Genomic DNA, 21,050 nt, shown 5'->3' with positions numbered 1-21,050 from the left:
ATTTCTCCAAATTAGCCAAGCCGATGACACGCCTAACACAAAAAGGAGTAAAGTGTGAATGGAATGAAACTTGTGAGCAATCGTTTCAACAACTTAAGAAGAGATTGACAAGCGCTCCTATACTAATCATACTCGAACATGACATCGGGTACACAGTTTATTGTGATGCCTCTAAGGAAGGGTTAGGTGGCGTGTTAATGCAAAACAGGAAGGTAATAGCTTATGGATCAAAACAATTGAAGAATCATGAGAAAAATTATCCTACTCACGATTTGGAGTTGGCGGCTATGGTCCATGCTCTTAAGACTTGGTGACATTACCTTTATGGCGAAAAGTTTGAGATATTTACCGATCACAAAAGCTTGAAGTACTTGTTCACACAAAGAGATTTGAACATGAGGCAGAGACGCTGGATGGAGTACCTTGAAGATTACCAATTCACTTTGTCTTATCATCCCGAGAAGGCTAATGTTGTAGCAAATGCACTAAGTCGAAAGACAAAAGGGTTTGTAGCCAATATATCAATTAAAGAATGGGAAATGGTAAGCACCGTGAATAAGTTTAAGTTACAACCAAAGACTCAAAATGGAAAGGGTAGGTTGTTTGCGATAGTTACAACACCCCAACTTCTTACCAAAGTGTTGGAAGCCCAAAGATTTGATCAAGAAACCGACTTCATCAAGGCACGATTAGTGTCTGGGGAATCTTCACCGGGTTGGACGCTCTATCAAGATGGTAGTTTAAGGTATTTAGGTAAAAATTTTGTGCCAAACATCGAACAATTGAGAGAAGAAGTACTTAAAGAATTTCACCATTCAGTTTTTGCAGTTCATCCGAAAGGAAACAAGATGTACCAGGATCTCAAGCGACAGTATTGGTGGAGTGGAATGAAGAAGCATGTTGCTCAATTCGTATCTAATGCTTGACGTGTCAGGAAGTGAAGGTAGAACATCAAAAGCCGGCAGGGAAACTCCAACCTTTACCAATACCTGAGTGGAAATAGGAACGTATAACAATGGATTTTGTAACAAGACTACCCCGGTCGCCGCAAGACCATGATGCCATTTGGGTGGTGGTTCATCGGTTAACTAAGACAGCATATTTAAGTCCAAATTATTAAGTCAATTATTAAGTCAATTATTTATTCGAGAAATCATTAGGTTGCACAGGCTACCAGTCTCAATAGTGTCAGATCGTTATCCTCGTTTTACGTCACAATTCTGGCAAAGTCTGCAAAAAACTATGGGTACAAAGTTGTGTTTTAGTACAGCTTTTCACCCTCAAATTGACGGTCAGTCAGAAAGAACAATTCAGACTTTAAAAGACATGCTTCGAGCTTGTGTGATAGACTTTAAGGGTAGTTGGGAGAGACACCTGCCACTAGTCGAATTCTCTTACAATAACAGTTTTCAAGCAAGTGTTGGTATGGCACCGTATGAAGCTCTTTATGGACGGCCTTGTCGATCACCAATATGTTGGACGGAAGTCAGAGAAGCACATCTTTTAGGGCTAGAGTTAGTTCAAGAAACTACCAAAAAGGTAAAATTAATCAAACAAAGACTTGAGACCGCTCAGAGTAGGCAGAAAAGTTATGTAGATCAAAGGAGAAGACCTTTAGCATTTCAAGTTAGAGATCGTGTGTTTCTAAAAATACAACCTAGTCAAGGAGTTGTTCGCTTCGAAAAGAAAGAAAAGCTGTCACCTCGCTTCATTGGGCCTTTCAAAATTTTGGACAAAATAAGAGAGGTGCATACTGTTTGGCTTTATCACCTCAACTAGCAGGAGTACATAATGTTTTCCACATCTCTATGCTGCGAAAATACGAGCCACACCCTTCTCACGTCATCAATTGAGAGGAAATTAATCTTGATAATGATGTGACATTTAAAGAAAAGCCTGTCAAAATTTTAGATCATCGCGAGAAGAAATTACAAGGTAAAACCATACCGTTGGTTCGAGTTCTCTGGAGACATCGTAGGATGGAGGAGTGAACATCGAAATGAGAAGATATGATACGTGCCAATTACCCTCAACTTTTCTAGTCTTTGCTTAACTTTAGTCTTAATTTTCTATACTACTTGGGTATGTTCTACAGACCAAAGAGGAGGATTTTTCTGTAATCGAATATAAAGAATAGAGGCATTGCAGGATAACTGATGACCGCAGCCGTGAATTACTTCAGAACCTTAGATGTCCATCTTTAACCCATTTTTGTTCGTATAAAGATGTGTTTTTATTAAAAATTATGCAACGACCTGATGCTAACAGTGGCCATTGGAAAGCAACATTTATTGACGACCTTCTTAATCTTTTTGCCGAACGAGGGCTGAACTTCAAGATCGCCATGACCGCATGGCCATTCCTTATGACCAGTACACCTATGGCCAACTCACAGGCCTAATCATAGAAGAAGGTCTTTCTTTATGTAATGACCTTAAACTTCAATACTAGATGAAAAAAATAGAATCTAAACGGGAAAAAAGAATTAGGTGAATTTTGTGATCAATTTGCTTATGACTCCAAAATCCAGTATCCTTCGAAAACCAGGAAGTCTTATCACAAAAAACCTTCTAAACAGTATCGTAAATCCTATAAAAAAATTCAAGAGTGTTCCTTTAACCTCTTACCAGAAAAAGTTTTCCCCTCCAACCAAAAAACCAACAGCCAAAAGAACAACATCTAAGAAAGATGTTAAATGCTATAAGTGTGGAGCAACCAGGAATTATGCTAACAGATGTCGATCTAAATTAAAACAAAAAATTAATGAAATGTTTTTAGATCCTATTATTGCTCAACAGTTATTACAAACTTTATCTGAAAAAGAAACAGACACCAACTTTGAGTCTGATGGACTTGTTGAACTCTATTCTCCATCTACCTCTAGTGATGAGTTAGAAATTCCAGAACCTAGTTGCTCTTATTCTACAAATCTGAATCAGATTTCTGAAATAAATTATTGGAAATCTATCGTTGAACCAAATGGTTTGAACCTTGGGGGTCCTAGTATTCATGTTTTAACTGATGATCAAAAATCCATGTTAGAACTCGCTGAGCAAATCAAGGATCTAGAAATGAAACTCAAATTTTTAGAAATCTTTTATCAACAACAGAAGGCTAGTTCTGAACCTCCTTTAATTCCTATTCAATCTTATAGTATGAAGGATTTGACTAGAATACAGTCTTCACCTGTAATTGAAAAACAAGTTACTATTCAAGACCTAAAAATGGAAATTAATGTCTTAAAAACAGGAATTAGGCATCTTCAAACTGCAAACCAAGCTATTCAAGCTGATATACGATAGCTTAAAACTACATAACAAAAAACTAAAGATATTGCTCCAGAAACTTCTAAACAGAAAAATAACCAGTATCTGATGCTTGTTAATCAGGTTACATTTCAGAAATGGTATATCCGTATTACTTTTGTTATTTAACTTGATTTTATTATCAAAGATACAGTTGCCTTTGTTGATAATGGTGCTGACATGAATTGTGTACGGGAAGAATTAATTCAAACTCGATATATTCAGAAAACTACTCAGTCACTTATTAGTGCTAGTGGTAATTCTATACATATCAAGTATAAAATACCTGAAGCTCTTATCTGTAACCAGGGCATATGTTTATCTACATCTTTTGTCCTTATCCGAAATATGTCTCCAACTATTTTTTTGGGAACACCATTTTTATGTCTCTTGATGCCTTTTACTAAAATAGATCCTATAGGCATTCACACAACTATCAGTAATCAACCACTTATTTTTGAATTCATAATAGAACCTCATACAAAAGAGCTAGATCAAATTCGTGATCTAGTTACTTTAAACAAACAAACAAACAAACAAATTAATTTTCTTCAAATCGAAATTCATTTTCTTACAACTGAACAACGATTACAACAACCTTCTTTATAGAATAAAATCAAGCTTATTGAAAAAGAATTTCAAACAGACATTTGTAGTGATATTTCGAATGCCTTTTGGGAGAGGAAGCGACATATTGTTTCTCTTCCCTATGAACCCAGTTTTGATGAAAAATTCAACCCCACCAAAGCTCGCCCTAGTCAAATGAAAAAAAACTACCTTGAACTTTGCAAAACAGAAATTAATTCTCTCCTCTAGAAAAAATTAATCAGAATTAGCCACTCCCCTTGGAGCTATACAGCATTTTACGTTAATAAAAATGCAGAAATAAAAATAGGTGTGCCAAGATTGGTAATTAATCACAAACCTCTTAATGATGCTTTAAAATGGATCAGATATCCCCTTCCGAATAAAAAAGATCTTTTAGATCGTTTACAAGATGCTGTTATATTTTCTAAATTTGATCTTAAATCCGGCTATTAGCAAGTACAAATTGCCGAACAGGATAGGTATAAAACCGCTTTTACAATACCTTTTGGGCATTTTGAATGGAATGTTATGCCATTTGGTCTAAAAAATGCTCCTTTCAAATGTTAGCATATCATGAATGATATTTTTACTCCTTATACAGAATTTGCTATCTGTTATATAGATGATGTTCTTATTTTCTCATCTTCTACTGACCAGCATATTAAACATCTTAATACCTTTAAGCATGTTATTATTAGAAATGATTTAGTTATTTCTGCACCAAAAATGAAACTTTTTCAGACAACAGTACGATTTTTGGGTCATAACATTCATAATGGACGTATTATACCCATTAACCACAGTATCAAGTTTGCATCTAAATTTCCTGATGAAATCAAAGATAAAACTCAATTACAGCGATTTCTTGGTAGTTTAAATAATATTCGCGACTACTATCATCAGTTATCCCGAGATGCCGCTATTCTTTATACCCGATTACAGAAAAATCCTCCTCTTTGGTCTATAGAACATACCCAAGCAGTACAAAAAATTAAGGCTAAAGTTAGGCAACTTCCTTGCCTTCATCTTCCTAATCCATCATGGAAAAAAATTGTTGAAACAGATGCTTCTAACCAGGGTTATGGTGGTATTTTGAAACAAGTTAACCCTACTACTTCAACAGAAAAACTTTTACGTTTTCACTCCGGTAGTTGGAAAGGTCTTGCTTTTAACTATCCAACCATTAAACAAGAATGTTTAGCCATTGTTAAATGTGTTTTAAAATTCCAAGATAATCTTCTCAATTAGCATTCCTTATTAGAGTTGATTGCTCTGCAACTAAACGGATTTTTAAAAAAGATGTTTTAAACTTAGCATCTAAACAGATATTTGCTACATGACAAAGTATTTTATCAATATTTGACTTTGATATTGAATATATTAAAGGTAAACAGAATTCTTTACCCGACTTTCTAACCCGTGAATACTTGCAGGACCCAGCAAACTCATGACTAGTAAAGGCCGAGGCCGCAGAGGCCGTGGTCGGGGATTCAATCCCTATCAAACAAAATTCCCCAGGCTCCAAGCCTCTAACAGTAAAGGTGAATCCAATCAAACGGTTAAGGATATTCTCCTTAAGCCCAAAGAACAGTATACTGTTAACAGTATCACTGAGGAAACAGTCCTCTATATTGGACCAACAGATGAACAATGGATGTCCGATCCATGGGAAATTAAGCGCCGGTACCTTACCACACAACAATTTCCTCATCATTTTGACCAGTATCTATATGTCTATGAACAGATACTTATTGAAACTGTAGCTCCTAAGATCAAGCATACTTTGTATGATCCCTCTACAACAGTTAGCACTATACAGTATGGCAAAATAACTATCAGAAACATTATGCCCATTACTACATGGGGCATCCATCCGCATACAACTCGCCAACTTGACATCTGTAACAAAGAAACACGATATAGTTATTGGGACTACATCGATGCTTTTACTCAAACTTTTTACAACCAGAATCCCATTAACAATCATTCATGGTTTATCCATATCTTCCTTAATGTCCTTAAAAACGATGTCCCTTCTTGGTTCCTCGTTTGGTGGGATAAACTTGGGTTACAATTAGAAGTTCTACCAGTACCAATCAGGGAAGCCTATAATGAATGGCATGTTGCATATTCCCATCTACCAGTAAATAAGGATATCTCTATTACAAAATCCTTGGTCCATTTCACAATCCGTTTTGATATTCCATGGATTTGGAAATGGGACTTTCAGTGTGATCATCATAATAAGATCTCACATCTCAAAAGGGTTTTCTTTGTGAGATGGTGGGATAAAGGTATGAACCCTACTCCACCAGACACTGTCCAAAAAATAAAGGCACATTCTCAAGCATGTTGGGATGCTATTCCAAAAACTATTCCCAGCCAACTCAAAATCCATTTTTACAAATTCAAATAGAATTACGACAAAAATATCCTAATTTGTCAGAAACATAATTAATTATTGAAAGTATGGATTTCATGAAGGAACAGTTTCTCCAAACTATTTCTAGTGATGATACCTCCATGAAATCTGTTACCAGTGGCCAAGATCATGAAGATCCTGACTAGGATGAAAATGAATTTGCCATTTTAGCTGGCAAATCACAAGCACCAGAAGATGATGAGCCCAACTTTGGAGATTTTTGGGATTCACTCACCAGCATGATTGCCGACAAAATTGACAAAGAAAAAGATTAAAAAAAAAAGGTAAAGGAAAAGCTTGATAGGCTTTGTCCCCCACCAGGAAAACAGTCGGCATAAACAAACAAAACCAGTACAACAACTTTTGACAAAAGCAGATGCTCTGTCAGTTATCCAGATCCACCTACCACACAGCTGTCCATACAGAGTCCACTTCCAGACATAGAAGATAGGATGCTGAGTCATAAGGATAAGGATGATCGACTCCACTCCACAAGGACATGCCATATGTCCTCCTCTTGTCTTATCTTTTACGTTTCTTGTATTATAAAAGGGAAGGCCCTCACTCTTGTTAAGGTAGAGTGGTTTTAGAGTTTTTTTTTAGAATTTGAAGTTTTTAGAGTGTGTGGTTTCAAAGTGATCGCTCTCTCTCTCTCTCTCTCTCTCTCTCTCTCTCTCTCTCTCTCTCTCTCTCTCTTCTTTTGTAAAAATTTCCCCAATATATAAACTAAGTGTTGAAGAATTAAGTTGTTTTGAAGGTTGTGATTGTAAGTATTTCTTTCTTTAATGTATGCCCTCTGTAAATTTGCATGTTGATTTATTAAATGTTTTAGAATTTTATTTTACAAGTCGTAATAATTATCTAACATTTCTTCAAGATCCGTATCTTCAGCCGTGGGCTACACAACAGGTAGAATTCTGTGAACAACAAATACACAAAATCCAACAGCAAATACAGAAACATATCTGTGTGTAGGCAACCACCGTTAGGCCTCTACCTCAACAGTAAAACATGAGACCATATATGTTATAATTTGTTTATTATATACTTGTATTATGCATATTTATATTCCTGGGTTTGTGCCAAATAAGGGTAGAAAGGAGTTAGGAGAAGTGAGACGTCACTTAAGTCACGTTTAGGTTAGTCCTCCAGCAGGGATTGCTTACAAGACACTTATACCTTATTCGGTTTTGAAATAAGGGTGGATGTGCGGGTAGCACACAGAGAGATTGCATATCCCTGGCTGACCGTTCCCTTCGGGCAGACCACGGATGCCACGGCTTAGGTATATAACTTTGGGTATGGACATCCTTGGTGGTTCTTGAATATTTGACCAATGGGTGGATTTCCAAATTAACCGTGGCCATGGCTTAGTGGTTGGTAAGAAAATCTCTTTAGTGAGATTTTGAGTGTCACCTAAACTAATAAAATTGTTGAAATTATTTTAAATTGTTGTTATATCATCATGCTATTAATTTCGTCATTTTCTCCTAATTGTCATGATTATTATCTGATTATTTTCTCTCAAAAAGAATGTAGGTTGGTTATGTTTTCTTACTGTGTTGCAAAACTCATGGCATATATTTTGTTACCCTGGCATTTTATGCCAGATTATGACGAGGAAGGGACTGAAGCCAAAATTGGGGTTGCTGCTAGTATGGAACCGTGGCTAACTTGAAATCAAGAATTTAGCAAAATAAAATTTTATTATCTTTTGTATTAGTAATTACGAATGTTATAAAGTTGTTGTAATATTGTATGCGGACTCGTAGTTTTGTTTTGTTGTTAAACTTTGACTATGCGAGAATTTAATTTCCCTAATTAGTTATTAAAATTTTTATTTAGCAAGTTATTTGTTATTTAAATTTTATGATGTTCCAAAAAAATTAGGGCATCACAGAGACATTTGTTTCTTTTGATTTTTCATTTCCTTTTTGTTGGTCACTCATGACCACGTCTATAAATAAGTTTTGAATTTGAATGACCTTGGAGATATGTTATCTTTCCATGCTTGTATAGGTGTGAGCTTTAGTTATATGAGAAGTTTTTGCTTATGTTATATACACGCAACTCATTGGACAAAATTTAACAGACTACTTCCACTTCTGGCCCTGTTATTAATTAAATATTTCTGTTAATTCTGTCTTTGAGGCCGAGTAATCCGGGATTACTAGCCGGTTATGGTCTAAGCCTATAGGGTCAAGTTTGGGTCGTGACATTACCTACAGCCTAACTTGACAAATGACAAATATTTAATATAATGGGGCTTAAAGCAAAACCAAACAAACAACAGTCTGGTCCATTGAGCCGTGAATGACTGATACGGATAAAACACAAAGCCATTGCATTATATAAACTTAGCTATTTACATTAAGTTCACAAGAAAAAAAACAAAACAAAACAAAACAAAACAAAACAAAAGCAAAAGCCTCAACTCGGAGGCACATCCTCGAAGGCTTCTCAAAAGGGTAGACTCCGAAGCAAACTCTATAGTTGATCTCCAAGTTGCTCACCTACATACATATAGAGGAAAGAGTGAGGTAAAGCCCAATGAGTAATATCAAAGTAAAGTGGTTAAATGCATGAACTCCAAACGTAATCGTAGAAAACACATATCTTATTTACAAGGCATATCCTCATCATAAACCAATTCCATTATCAAAACATGATACGTGGTACATTTAATAGAGCAAAACAAATGACCATTCAATCTACAAAATGAAACGACTATCAAGTCGACAAAACGAAACAAACAACCTCATAGGTTGGCAAAGTAGAGATCTTAGATAATTACAAGGCCATGGCACATATACGTCCTTGTAGACACCCCATTTTGATCATGCATAAGACTTGGGTGCCTCACTCTGAACACTTAATGATGAAATGTTATACTGTGTAATCTTTCGAATCTTCAGCAAAAGAATTCAGTTTTGAGCTTCAAACCCTGACCTTGCACCCCATTTAGACCAAACCTTATTTTTCTAGCCTGACCACTCAAAAAGCAGCAAAACCAAAAATGACCTGCAGGCCACATTATGTTGGCCGGCCATGTTTGCCGATGTAGACTCGACTTTCTTTGTGCGCCCCCCTTTCGGAGAGGCGCGAATTGGTCTCCTACACTTCGGACTCCTGTCACGATTCTGAATCTAGTTTCACAAGTGCAATGTGAAACTGATAAACACCAAAGAGTCTAATCCGGAAAATTATTTTGGAAAATCAGATTTTGAATCAAATAATGCCAAAACTGAACTGCTTTACCAGATTACAGAGTCGCCACCTAAATATTTTTTTTTTGAAAAATTTAGGAAACCCTGACTCATGCCAAAGGCCACGTGTTCGTCATCACCAAAGTTGCCTCGGCTCGGGAACTTGGGTACAAGAGGGGAAGGTCCTAAAATGAGCACCCCCGCTCACCCGATCAAAAGATCGGCATCTACTAAGCATGATATGTTGTTTGATAAACACATGTGTTCTTATTCCAGTTATTAGCTAACTTAACTCTATAACGCACACATAAGCAAATATAGACTAAGTCACAAAAATTGAAACACTTCGATTCATGTTTGCTTTCGAAAAATGGTTTGAAAGTGCCACTCACAAGTGGGCTAAAGCGCAGATTTGCCACCCTCAAGTGGGTTTTTAAAAAAAATGATGATTTGTCACTTCGCAAAGTGGGCTTAAAACTCACAATCATCGAATTGTCCCAGTTCAAGTAACAAAGCCTTCACCCACAAGCATTCATGCAATTAATCACATAAGCAAATAGCCTCATGGCAAGCATGCTATCATGACAACACTCACACTCATGCAAGTATGCTAAAGTATAAAACTTGCTGTGTACTCCGAGCCAAAACAAAGCTAGTTAGAACAATGCATGATCCTAACTATACAACGTGCCTAACGCATTACATGCAATAATGCAACTACATAGGCTCGGCTATCTAAGATGGCATATGAATGCAACGATTTGATACATATATTCAAAGAAGTATTGAAATACAATGCAGTTTGAATAATGCGCCGAGCATGGTGCATGCAATACAAATGAATGATGCAAACATGCAAACATAAGGTATGCTAATTGAAACGTGCCCTAAAACTAACCATCGAAAGCGGTTAAGTAAAAGGGAGAAAGAAGTGGGGTTGGAAGACATGCACACACACATGCACACTTATTATAGCATTGCGCCCTCTCGAAGGAGGGTCTGAATAAATAAGTTAAGCTACACTAAGCTAAGCTAATCTAACTAATCTAATTAAACTAATTAGACTAATTATTACAAAACAAAATAAAGAAATAGCTAAGCTAAGCTACTTAATTATTACAACACTTAACTAATTAGCAAACTAATTAATTAAATTACAATACAAATACTAACTAAACATGCAAAGCATTAAACCTCACTGCCTCAGCTCTATTTTGGAAAGTAGATATGCATGCATTCGGTTTTCACCCCGAAACGCCTTCCAGTTTGCTCTTAAGAGGCTCTGTTTGCAGGGCTGCTCCAAGAACTTTCTGTCCCACCTTACCAATTCACTGCTAAGGAATGCACCAGTGGCCCGCCGACCATGAGAGCTTGTTGCCGGCCACCTGCCGGCCAAAAATGTGCTATGCCGGCCAAGGACGAAGCCACTACCGACCACTGGTGTGCTGAATCACCAAACTGCAACAGGGCACAAATAGAGGAAAATAGAGGGTTTTCCAAGAGTATGCTTGTACTGTGCCCCTCCTTATCATCTCAAAACATCAAAGGAGTGGCACTCTTGGATCCAAAACTACCAATCAAGCATTTTTAATGCATGATGGCCAAAGATCCAAGTTGTACACTTTCAATGAATGCACAAAAACAAGACTCTAAAGACCACCACCCTATCATGCATGATCAAGGGTGATGGAGACAAAGGAGCTTGGCTCATTTCATCACTTTGAGTATGAAATGGACCAATCTACCTTGTGTTCAATAAAACGTCCGATTGAACATAATGCAATGCAAACACAACATGCTTATCTTGGTCATGTTTTACTTATCCAATTTTGTTTACACATTTTACATTACCGAGCCATTCTTTAGTCAATTTGTCCAAGGTGAGTGTCCTCTAAGGAGAGAGGGGTCAACCAAAAGATGGTTTAAAACATGAGAGAGACCGTGCCTTTGGTTAGTAGAAACCCTCAAAAGAGAGCTAAAACCATTGAGCACAGGCTCTATCTGAAGCTTAAACACAAACTTAAGGTTGGCCAACCCTCAAAACAAATGAAAAGTGAAGAAATGGGGGAGGTTGCAGACTTTTTCAGTGCTGAAATGGCATGAAAAATGATACTACAACATGCAAGCAACACATGCACAACATGTTAAAGGTCTTAAAACACAAAGCTAGTGAAGAGCATTACACTAGAGACATGCAATACCAAGCTCAAATGACCAAACCAGCTTTGGAAAGAGCTAAAACATGCCAAAATAGATGCTAAAACATGCTGAGATTGTAACATAAAAGGCAAGAAAAACATGCTCACATGTTGGCTCATAAACAAGGCTCAAAACACAACTCTCAAAAGCAATGAAAGAGTGAGATAAGTGAAAGTGTGACAGAGTTATATGCAATGAAACCACATGTTAAATGATGCTACATCATGCAATCAACACATGCACAACATGTTAGAGGCCTTAAAACACTAAGCTAGTGAAGAGCATTGCACTATAGCCATGCAATACAAAGCTCAAAAGGGGCAGACAGTCCAAAACAGTCCTAAAACAACTTAAAAGAAGTCCTAAAACATGCTTGAAGTAAGCTAAAAATAGCTAGAATGAGAGGTCAACACATAGCACAAACTAGACTATTAAACACAATTGCACTACAAGCATACAAAGCAAGCCTCAAGTGGCCAAACCAACTCAAAATAGAGCTAAAGATAGTCAAAAAAAAAGTAGCAAAAACATGCTGAAATCAGGTCACAAAATGGTAGAAAAACATGCTCACATGTTAGGCTATCTACTCATGCAAACAAGACACAAGGAGGGGAGGCCAACCCCTCCTATCTTGGACCTCAAAACATGGTTTTTGTCACTGAAAAATCTCTGAGTTTCAGTGGTTAAAAGGCCAAAAGAGTTGGTTTGAAAGGTGATGAAAGATGGCACAAAAAGCTTCACAAGCCAAAGAGCCAAAATGGGGGATAACCCCCTAACTCACAAAGGCTCAAACCACCACTTTTAGGACTGAAAAACATAACTTTTTACATGCCAAAACCAGCCTTCAAATGGTGGAAAAAGATGGCAAAGTAAGTATGAAAAACAAGCTTAAATGGAGAGAGTTATACCTTTTAAAGCACAACACAATTTTAGGCAACTAAACCAAGCAAAATCACCTCCAAAAGCTCCAAGGAGGCTCCAAGAGAGTTTCAAGCAACCTCAGCCCAAAGATGAACCACTCTTGTTAAGGGTTGATAGGTTAAAGATTGATGTATGCAAGCTTCTAAGCACAAAAGCTTTAGAGGGAGAGAAATTTAGAGAGAGAGAGGATTGTAGAGATAGAGGCTCCCAAAATATCACTCCTCAATTGTTATAACCTCTAAAACCATAGAGAAGACTCTCTATATATAGAAGAATGCAAGCTCAGGTCGAAAATATCCCAAAAGGGACAGCTGGAACAGCTGGAACAAAAATATTTACAAAAATCTGACTTTTTTGCATCAATGGTCGGCACTACTTCATTGATGGCCGGCACATGTCCATTGTTGGCCGACAAGGGTCACTCTTGGATAGAAGGTGGCCGGCATAGGCTATTCATGGCTGGCACATGGCCAGAAAATCCCATTCATGACCAGTAACCTCCACCTCTGGTTGGCCAGAAATATCTGCTTTTTGGGCCCAACTTCAACCGAACATATCTCCTTCATTTGGACTCTTTTGTAGGTCATTATTCAGCCTAATTTGAAGCCGTAGAAGTATTATTTCTAATGGTGGCAGCCTCACATCAAAATTCTAAGTATGCAAGAAGTTATGTTTCTTTTAGTAAAGACTGCTCAGTTTTGATCCTACCGGATTCATGCCTAACTTCTCCTCAACTACTTTTCTTCCCTTCTCTCCTATTTTCTTCAACCCCAAACCCCTAAATAAGGTGTTTTGAAAGATTTTTTAAAGAGTTCACCTCTCTTTCATTCATTTCCACTTTATCCTTGCTCGGTTTACCGAAAGCTTAACATTTAACGAAATGCGAGCCTCAGAACATCGTAGGAACTTTTTCAAAAATGTTTTGAAAGAGGGAGTTTTAAGGTCTAAAATCATTTTAGTCAAGAGGCTTTGGTCCAAAAAGGGATGTAAGGTTGGGATTTGAAGTTCCTCTTGCTGAAGAAATTGAACATTTGCCCTACACAACTTTCACTACCAAGTAAACAATCAGTGGCGCCCAAGTCTTAAGGGCGGTCAAAAATGGGGTGTCTACAGCTGAGAATAGATATTTTGCAGCTGTTGCTACTCCCATGCACGAGCTCGAAGCCAGCTGTCCTTTTTCAGATATTTCTGACATGAAACACAGAAATTCTATAAGTATAGCACCTGTCCTCAGTGTTTGGGGTTGAGAAACTTAGTGAGCAAGCCATTTTTAAAAGATATCCAAACCTTTCCTACCCTCTTGATATAGACACACTAGATATACACTATTGAAGCTTGATTTTGAAGCTTTTTGCTGAGATTTTGAACACTATTTCAGATACTTGAGAGTGTTTAGCTTGTGGTTTGTGAACCAAGAAACTCTTCCTCTTCTCTAGATGTTGATTTTTCAACTCTTTCCATTTCATGTTCTTTTAAGCTTCTTGTTCTCCATTTCAATACTGTTTTTCATAATATTTTGGGCTTTAAAATGTTGTTTGAACCTTGTTGAAGGTGGAAGGGTTAGCCACCCTTCCATAGGCTTGTTCTCTAGTGTTGCTCTCTTGTTGTTCTTTATGTTTTTTCTTCTTTTCTTTCATTTTCAACACTGTTTTAGGTAGATTTTGATTAAACATGAACTGTATATATATATATAGTTTAACTCTTGTGTCATATCTCTCTTCTTGGAAGATATTGCAAAGCTCTTTTCTATTTCCTTCTTTGTAGCATGGAAATGGATGTTTCATCCATGTTCCATGAGTAGGAAGATTAGCTTGCAATCATCTCTCCATAGCTTTCATTTCTTGCTTTTACTTAATTTAGTTTTGCTTTTTCTTTAAAGCTATATGAGAGCTTTTTCATCAAGACCATTAGAGACTCTCTTCTAGTTCCTTTGAAGCATGGAAATGAAGGTTTCATTCCATCTTCGATAAGTAGGAAGCCGAGTCTCTTTGGTTTGCTTAATAATGGAACCTCTTGTATATGAGTTTTGCCTCCAAGAATGGCTCCTTCTAAACCTATTCTCTCTAAGCTTGAGTATTCACTTGATCTTGTTTTGCATGATATTCAGTGTGTTTTAGCTATATCTTTGATTGTATCTTTCATAATTAGTTTTAGTTAGCTTTGTATCCATTAATTGCCATCACGTTGCTTCACTAATCATTATTTAAATACCCTTGGGATGTTTGATGATCTGTGAGGCAAACCTATTCTCTCATTGAGAATTTTTTCAAGGAAACCTAATCTCTCCTAGCTTCAAGGTGGACAACAATAATATGAAAGCAAGAAATTTATAGCTAGGTAATTGTAGACGTCCCCGAACGCCCCGGGAGGGAATCCCCCGTTTTGTTCATTTGGGCTCACTACAGTTCAGACTCAAATTGTCACGGTTCTTAATCTGATCTCACAATGTGCGATGTGAGATTGATAAATCACCAAAGAGTCCAAATCCGGCAAATCGTTTTGAAAAACAGATGTTTAGAAAGAAGTGTCAAACATGGACTGCTTTGCCAGATACAGAGTCGCCACCTAAATATTTTTTATGGGAGAATTTAGGAAACCCTGGCTCGTTTGCCTAAGGCCACGTGTCCGTCATCACCAAAGTTGCCTCGGCTCAGGAGCTTGGGTACGATTGGGGAAGGTCAGCTATGAGCACCCCCGCTTGTCCGATCAAAGATCGGCCTCTACTAACCATGATATCTAGTTTTGAAAACATTATGCATTCTTATTCCGATTATTTAGCTAATCTTACTATGTGATGCGCACAACACAAAAGTATAGACTAGATCGCCTAATTTGGAACAAAGCATCGCATATTCGTTTTGTTTGGAAAATGGTTTGAGGTTTGCTACTCGCAAGTAGGCTAAAACACGGGTTTCGACGAATTATTCCAATTCAAGCAACCTAACCTTCACCCACAGGCATTCAGGCAGTAAATCAACCAAGCAATTAGCCTCATGGCAAACATGCTTTTATGTTAACACTCACATACATGCAATATGCTAAAGCATAAACACTCACAGTGTACTCCGAGCCAAAATAAAGAACATGCTAGCAATCAATGTATGATCTAAGTCCATGTTAAAATGGCTAATGCATCGTATACAAAATGTCACTAGAATAGGCTCGGCTAATCTAAGGATGGCATGTGAAATGCAACAACTCGATACACGTATTCAAATTAGAATTGAAATACTGTGCGGTTAGTATGATGCCCCGAGCCCGATGTATGCAATACAGATGAATGGATACACGCATGCATTGTATAAGGTATGCTAAATCAAATATGCCCTAAAACTAACCATCATAAGCGATTAAATAAAAGGGAGAAAGAAGTGGGGGTTGAAAGACATGCACACACGCACGCACACTTATTACAAATTGCCCTCTCTCGGAGTGACCAAAAGAATAATACAAATTTAACTAACTAACAAGCTAATTAAATAGTTACAGACCACTTAACTAGTTAAGCAAATTAACTAAGCTAATAAAGCGATAAAACAGCCTCGGGAAGAGGGTCCAATGCATGCGTGCTCAGCTCCGCTCAGAAATCCACCACTATGCACAAGCTGCCTCTATTTACACTGCTCTGCATCTCTGAAGACTACACAAGTCCCAAGGATGCTTCAGCATCACTCCCTAATCACTGTGGAAGGTCATCGACCAAGAGGAATGGTCACCGGCCATGGTAAAGTGGTCATCGACCATCTATGATGCTCTCGGCCATCCATTATTGGTCGATCGGCACTGAAAATGGTCGGCCGACCATATCTTCCTGCAGAATCCTGTTTTGATAGCAACAGAGGACAGACAAGACATGGCAATGCATTTCACATCAAATGTTTGCACAACCAACCTCCCTATCATGTCATGGACTCAAGGGAGTTTGGTCCTCGACCATCGGGCCACCAATCACGCATTTCAATGCATGATGGTCCAAGAGGCCAAAGTGTGCAATTTCAATGTCAAATGGAATGCACACAAAACACATAAAGTACCCAACCTCTATCATGCTTGATCAAGAGGCAAGGCATGCATGATATGGACAATGTTATGCATTCTAAGCATGCAAGCTAAGTATGCAACATGAACATGCAAACAAGCAATGTGTACTAGGCACACAACCTAAGCAAACAAGCATGCGAGGCATGTAACAACAATGCTAATGACAAACATGCAACAACATGTGAAGGGGACTTAGCATGGAAACATGTAAAGCAACTTAACAAAGAAAATGCATGCCAAATGCAAAGTAATTCAAGCATGCAACAACATGCGATAGGCCGAGCATGCAACAACACGCAAGGCGAGCATGCAACAACAAGCAAAGGATGGACTTACACCAAGATGGACAGCTCTCTACTAGGTCCAAAACAGTGGCCAATATGCCAAGGAAATGGAGGCAAATGTACATACAAACATGCATGCATACATGGTCCAATACTTAAGCATAAAGAGGCAACTTGTAAGCACACTTAAAAGGAACAAACATGAACAAATGGCATACATTGTAAGCTCTGAAATCATGTTAGAAAATGTGCCAAACCAACTAAAAAAATCAAGTAAAGCATGCAACAAGGTCCAAGGCTCAAGGCTAGCCAAGGGGCTCAAGCCATGACCATGCCAACCAAGCCTCAAAGGGCCAAAGGCACTAAAAACAGTCCCAAGGCAGACCAAAATAAGGCCAAAGATACACTTAGATGGCATCCCAAATGCCTACACATAATGGCATACACAATGGCATAAACATGGAGCATGAAACAAAAACTCTTTAAGACATTAAAGAAGCATCAATTGTGAGTAAACAAGCATGCCATATGGACTGAAATGACATGGTAAGTGACTCCAAGTCACTGAAATAATGTAAGTAAAGCATGCTAGAGGATCCAATACTCAAAGCCTACAAGCTAGGTTGCATGGTAGCTATACAAAGAAAGTCATGAATGACGCAAACAACCAAAATCAGACCTTAAGCATACCAAAACATGCATAAAAACTTCACAAAGCTAAGCCAAAATCATGCTAGAAAGTCATGGTACATCATGATGCATGTTAAGGCAATTTCATGGCATTACATGACAAGTATGCAAAGCATGCATGGTGTGTCTAAACCAACTTAAAACAGTGCTATATCATGACAAAATAAGCACAAATACCGGCTGAAATGAAGCTAAAGCAAGCTAGGCATACAAGCCACAACACAAGCCATTTGTGCAAGCATCAAAGGCAACATGGAGAGGGGATGACCCTCTCCTATTTAGGACCTCAAAACCACCTCTCCACCACTGAAAATCTTCTGGATTTCAGTGGTAGAGAGGTCATGCAAAGCTCAAAGCGAGGGCCAAAAGGTATGGCCTTAAACAAGGCCTTGGAGGGGGAAAACAACCCCAAACCTCAAAGCAACCTTAAACAAAATTCTAAAACACACAAAATCGGAACTTTTATTAGTTATGCACTAAGCTCAAAAATAGATGCAAGATAGGTCAAAAGCTTGTGCAAAAATGGGGAATAAAGGGGTAAGGTTCTTACTCTTGAAGACCTTCTTCAAGAAGACCACTCCAGCAGCCTCCTTAGGTCAAAACCAGCTCAAAAACTCCAAGAACAACCCTTTGGCACCTCAGCAACCAAGGTATGGTGTAGTACTATGTGTCTTAGTGCAAAACTAAGAACAAAACACCTTTATACACACACAAATCAAAAGGAGAGGGAGATATAGAGATAGATAGATATAGGACTTCTCTAATCCTAATATCAGACCTCTGGAACTTTTTGGAACCCTTGAGGAGGGAGGAGAAGCCCTCCCTTTATAGGAATTCCAATCTTGCAAAGCTTACAAAACAAGCTAAGCATGAGAGAAATCCCTCCATACACGTGTATGGAGGGGGGGCATTGTGGATGCCAGCTATCACAGCTGGCATAAAATATCTGCCAAAAGTAGATGAACAGTGGTCGGCCAGAATAGACCGCTCGAGCGAAAACTCCAGCTCTTGAGCAAACAACAGTAACTCTCATAATCTTATTCTTGCAATCAAAAGAACTAGATGCATCGAAAGATCGCTCGAGCAAACAACCTGTTACTCGAGCTATGAAAAGAAATTTTTTTCAGATGGTTACAATGGTAATCCATTTAGTCCTAAATTTTTTTTTTTATAGACCAACTAGTCCAATTGATTTTCGAAAGGTAGATTTAATATATTATTTATAAATTAGATTTACGGTTATACTTTTATTTCTATTATATTTCTTTTTTTTTTTTTCTTTTGTGCTTGAAAGGTAAGATACGCAACATATGTGAATCAAATTTGTAATAAATTTTTATATGAGAATCTTTTTTATTTGAAATAACTTAAAATGTGAGATTCTTCAAACATTTTAAAAGTAGTACAAAAATGACTTGAATTATGAGATTATTCGAACATTCCAAAATGATGCGGGATTTTTCAAATATTTCAAAAGAAGTACAAAATCTCCTTAGTAACAATCAAACGTAACACTCCAAAAAAATTTCTTAGTATATTTTTCTTAAACGTAACACTCTAATATAATACTCTAAAAAAATTTCTTACTGTTGCACTCTAATGTAATACAAAAAAAAAATTTCTTAGTATATTTTTTCCAAACGTAACACTTTAAAAAAAAGATGTGGGATTCTTCAAACTATTCTAAAAGGATGTGGAATTTTTCAAATCATTTCAAAATTAGTACAAAAATTTCTTAGTAAGCTTTGGGTAAATGTATGATTTCAAATTATAAGTGTTACGTTTGAAAAAAATATATACTAAGGAGTTTTTTAGTATTTTTATATATTACATTGGAGTGTTACGTTCGAAAAAAGTAAACTAAGCAGTTTTTTAGCGTATTATATTGGAGTGTTACATTCTTATTCGTAATGTGGAATATGTCCTAAAAGGAGGGAAAATCTAAAACTTTTATAGTGCGGATTGTCCAAATGTGTAATTTCACATCGAAGAAACCCACTTTTATCACTCAAAAATTAAATCTAAATGTGTAAGTGACTATCCTTTTGTGTAATTTTTATTTTAATGAAATCTTTGAATTCATAAGAAAAAAGAAAAGACTAAACCGTTCATAAGATCACATTTTGAAATTTATTAATATTTCACTCTATTTTTATCAAACTAGTTTGTGATATTTTGAAAAAATTTCATAAAGAAATTCTTAAAACTAAACTAAACAAATATTAGTCACACTAAACTGAACACATACAAAGATCCAAACAAATTGTGATGTGGCCTAGTCATTTTCTCTACCTCGCATTACTGATCAAATGCATAAAACTTTTGAAATCGAATCACACAATATCAATAATTTATTCCCAAAAAAAACTCATATAACAATTACAAACCAAATTTGACCTAATAAGGACATTATTTCTAGCTCAAAAATAGATCAACACGAAGTAAAGAAATTTAAAAAAATAATAATAAGAAATCATATAATGGTTAATAAATAGCATGACCAATTTTGTGATGATTTTTTGTGTCGATATTTGTAGCGATATAGTTTACGGCTCAGCGGCAAGACCAGCCTTGATCTTCTGAATGGTACCAACGTCGGTCTTAAAAGACTTCGCAAGAACAACATCATCAATACCTGTAGCAAACAAAGTCACCGGAGCAGACACAGTTCCGGCATTTGCACTTCCGAAAGCAGAGATAGCCGTGGCTTGTTTACTGGAATCGGCATTGTATTGGTAGTGCACCAATCCCTTTGGAAACACAAACATGTCCCCAAGTTGAAGCGTCTGAGTGTAGAGTTTGTTGGCAATGTCTACAAATCCAACCTCCACACTACCTTCCATTACGAAAAGAAGCTCTGCCGAGCGTAGGTGGGTGTGGAGTGGGTTAACGCCGCCAACCGGGAATTAAAGGACTGCCATCGACACGCTCTGGCCGTTGAGAGCCAAGAACTCAGCAATGCTGGCTTTTGTGACCTTGAAGTTTGGTGGGTTAGTTGAGTTAGCAGCGAGTCCACGCATTCCCGTGAATGTGAAGAAGTTTCCATCAATTGGGGTGCTAGAGTTTGCAGGGACTATGAAGTCTGTTAGGATATCTGGATCTCCTGCTTGGGCAATATAGGAAGTAGAAAGGAGAGAAAAAAGGAAAAACAGAACTTGTTTGAACAAGGCTGAGGAGGCCATTGGTTTAGATGGTAAATTAGTATGAAAATGGGATTGTGTTTTGGGGGGATGACTAGAATTGGATTAGAGGATAATGAATTTATAAGGAATAATAATAGTAAATGAGACAATTGGGAGATGAAAAGGTCCGGCAGGGGCTTGATGTTCACGATGATTGACCACTTCAAAATTTGCCCATTGGGATTTTTAATTCACAGAGAAAGCTCAAAGCA

At 37.4% G+C, this 21,050-nt stretch overlaps 1 pseudogene; it reads right to left on the bottom strand.

The window, feature by feature from the left end:
* Positions 1–20,202: 20,202 nt before the first annotated feature.
* Positions 20,203–20,838, bottom strand: LOC145807612 (germin-like protein 9-3; annotated as a pseudogene).
* Positions 20,839–21,050: the final 212 nt, after the last annotated feature.

Source organism: Camellia sinensis, chromosome 14 (assembly GCF_055761805.1).
Source record: "Camellia sinensis isolate YWXY chromosome 14, ASM5576180v1, whole genome shotgun sequence".
In the NCBI taxonomy this organism is placed as follows: Eukaryota; Viridiplantae; Streptophyta; class Magnoliopsida; order Ericales; family Theaceae; genus Camellia; species Camellia sinensis.
This window is presented reverse-complemented; position numbering and strand designations above follow the sequence as displayed.